Here is a 1,980-nt window from a genome sequence, read left to right as displayed (position 1 = left end):
GATGGATCTATGGCTATAGGTGGGTAGTAATTGATGGGTTGAGAGGGGAAGGAGGAGCTGAGAAGTAAGAGTTAGAGAGCGAGCGGTGCTAATGCCACGCCAAGAGCACATGCAAACCTCTCCTTTGCCTGTTGTCCAGCCCTGGTTTGAATATTTCTTAACAAATTAATTAGTTACATTTACATATGACAATAAGAAAGAGCTGGGGGCTACATCCATCATCTTGTTGTGACTGCCTTTCCTGGAGCTGGAAGGATGGATAGTATGTTCTTATATCCAGTCACTGCATGAAAGTTGCATGATCTTTGATTTCAGAATTATTTATTGCATCTACTTTATAGAATGTTCAGTTGTGAACTTGTGATCTTTCCTTACGTAAGTGTGCGTGTGCAACTGACTTGTAATCTTAGGAATTTTCTCGTTCATCCTAGTTAGCAGTCATATATTTATCATCATGTATGAACGAAGATGTGAATAAGGTGCACACAACTTCAACGCGCAACTTTTCGTTATTACAATTGTGATGGACCCCTCCATCTCTTATGAGCCGGCCCAATAAGGATCGTCAACTATAGGCGTCAAGTCTTAATGACCACAGTAAGCGCTACTAGTGAAAAAAGATGGCCATATCAGTCATAGATCGAAGATCTTCAATAAACATAACTCGATCTTCACATTAACATGGGCTTATCTCTGGAGACAACACCACTGGAATTGAAGCTCCCAAGTATTACCCCATCCTTCCAGGTTCACCAAGCCTGCACACATTTTGAACTTTGGTCATCAATAAGAGCAATAAGAGTTATGAAGTTGTACAGTTGAAAACATCTTTAAATGTAACATAAAATGTTCATCAGTCTCAACGAAAATGTCCACCTTATGCTAGAAAAATGCGAGTTAAGAGAGAATCGGATAGCATTGAATTAAAAGTGGTCCAAGAAAAATGCTCCAACCATTGAATTAAAAGTGGTCGTCTAGCTTAAGAAAACATGGCACCAGCCACCAGCCCAAAACAAAAACGTTCCAAGTATTTAAAACACAACCAAAAATGTTGTAGAAATTGTTCATTAATGTTGGTAACAGATAAAAAAACTGACATAACAAATAAAAGGTCCATGGAACATAAAGAAATGCGAGGTAAAAGACAATCAGATCGAAAATGAAAAACACCATCACATTGCCAAGTGTATAGGTGAAAAATAGGGACAAAAAAGAAATAAGTAAATATAAATCAAGCAAAAAATGACAAAAAAGAACACCACCACATCATCGAGTATAAGTATAACTAAAAAAGAGGTAAAAGGAACCAAATAACCAAATAGGGAGATGCAAAACAAATAAGAAAAATAAACAAGGTGGGCACATAACTTGAACCCATGACTTTAATTTCATCAGAATTGTGATGAACCTCTTCGCCTGTTATTGAGCCCACCTGACAACGATTTTCTATGGCCGAGCGTCGAGTCGTAATGCCCATAATAAGCACTATACTAGTGAAAACAAATGGCCAGAGCAGTCGAGCATAGATCAATGATCTTCAACAAACATAGCTTGATTTTCATATCAACATGGACTTATATCTCAAGGTGACATCTCAAACCATAAACCCCATCGGAACTCCAGCTCCTAGTTATTACCCCATCGTTCTAGGTTAACAAGGACCGCGGGAATTTTGAATTTTGATCGCCAATAATGCCAATAAAAGCTATATATCATAAAATTACGCCAATGAAAACAATGTTTAAACGCAATCCAATGACATATGCTGCAAGAATTAGTTAAAGAAAATAATTCCAGCTGTAATACTTCCTCTAGCATCAGAAAGCATGCTACTAGCTCAAAAAATGTTATTCAAAACACAACATAGTGCCTTGTCGAATTTTTCATCGATGTTGGTAAACAAATAAAACGCAATGGAAAAACAAATCAAAAACCCACGGAACACATAAAGAAATGTAGGACTTGAAACAATCAGACAAA

Source organism: Triticum dicoccoides, unplaced genomic scaffold (assembly GCF_002162155.2).
Source record: "Triticum dicoccoides isolate Atlit2015 ecotype Zavitan unplaced genomic scaffold, WEW_v2.0 scaffold1375, whole genome shotgun sequence".
Lineage (NCBI taxonomy): Eukaryota > Viridiplantae > Streptophyta > Magnoliopsida > Poales > Poaceae > Triticum > Triticum dicoccoides.
The sequence above is the reverse complement of the archived record's forward strand: the minus strand, read 5'-3'. Positions refer to the sequence as shown.